Genomic DNA, 1,500 nt, shown 5'->3' with positions numbered 1-1,500 from the left:
AATTCACTTTCATCAAACAAAGTAGGTATAATAGCTAACAGAATCAAGACATCACTGAAAATAAAATTGTCCGGCATCATGCTCTAATCTGATTATACTCAATAATAGATTTAAAAAAATAAAAAAAAGTATGTAACTTTGTATCGTCCACCAGGTTCTATTTGAAATACAAGTGTCAAATACTGACATGGTCATTATAGGGGTGGATCTTATTCACGCTGACAGTGAAGGTGATAGTCTAAAAGACTGATTAAACTAAGCCAATGATTGGCTTAGTTCAAAATGTGAAAAGTCGTACACATTATTATCTTCATACTTTGATCTTGTGCTGACATATGGTATTGAATGTGAAGAAATATTTCTTCACAACCATGTCCTTTCTCACCACAGTTTAGAACCCTTCAAAGTTACTTTAACAGAGTTCTCCTCCCCAAAAAGAAGGGTTCACTTTAGCAGATTATTAGATAATGGAGTTATACATTTTAAGGAATCTGTTCTGTTTGTTTTTATGTTGTCTGTATCACTGATCAATAATTCAGAGGGCAACCGTTTAATTTACAGTATGTCCACTCACAAACTGATAATTTTGTTGAGGGGTCTGCTAGTTCCATGTATAATAGACAATGTAGCCACTTAGAAAAAGAAAAACTTTAAAAATAGAAAGCTGGCTCCCTGGTTTAATGTAGAGCTGAGCACTTTGAAGCAACATGCTTGAAAACTGGAGAGAAAATAGCGCTCTTCATGTCTACAGGAATCCTACCTAGTCTGGAAAAAACAGTACACTGCTGTATAAAATGTCCCTTCTTTAAACTAGAGCAGCATATTTTTCTTTGTTGATAGAGGAAAATGAGAATAACACTAGAATTCTTTTTAATACAGTTGCCAAACTCCCCCATAACCATAGCTCTGTTGAACCATCCATCCCACCTACTCTCTGCTGTAATGATTTTGTGGACTTCTTTGTAAAAATGCTTACTCTATTAAAAATAAGATCAGTGGCTACCCTCTAAGTATGATTGGTTTATCTCTGAAAGGTGAGGCAGCATCTGAGGTAGCCATAGAATCTGAACCGGGTTTACTGTAGACTGCTTTGATCCAGTTGAAGTTAGCAAAACTATTGTCTTCATCTAAGCCTTCAACTTGTATGTTAGAGCCAGTTCGAACCAGGTTATTTAAGGAAGTATTACCTCTGATTTCCTCCTTTATTTTAGATGTGATTAGTGTGTCCCTGTTACAAGGATACGGTATGTACCTAAGACTTTTAAGGAAGCTGCAATTAAACCTTTATTTAAAGGAAAGCTCTACTCAGCAAGGAATAATCAATAAATCATTATCTATACCTAAAACTAATACCTTCACTGTGATTTAATGAATTTAGAGTTAATCAGTAAAAAAATTAAAATAATTATTTTTGTTGCGATCACTGAGTCTGAGACTGGCCATTTTTGCCCAAATATAGTAACACCTCATTCCTGACATCTTCTGGCAGTGACATCACGG

This window comes from Cyprinodon variegatus, unplaced genomic scaffold, assembly GCF_000732505.1.
Source record: "Cyprinodon variegatus isolate N-32 unplaced genomic scaffold, C_variegatus-1.0 Scaffold286, whole genome shotgun sequence".
In the NCBI taxonomy this organism is placed as follows: Eukaryota; Metazoa; Chordata; class Actinopteri; order Cyprinodontiformes; family Cyprinodontidae; genus Cyprinodon; species Cyprinodon variegatus.
The sequence above is the reverse complement of the archived record's forward strand: the minus strand, read 5'-3'. Positions refer to the sequence as shown.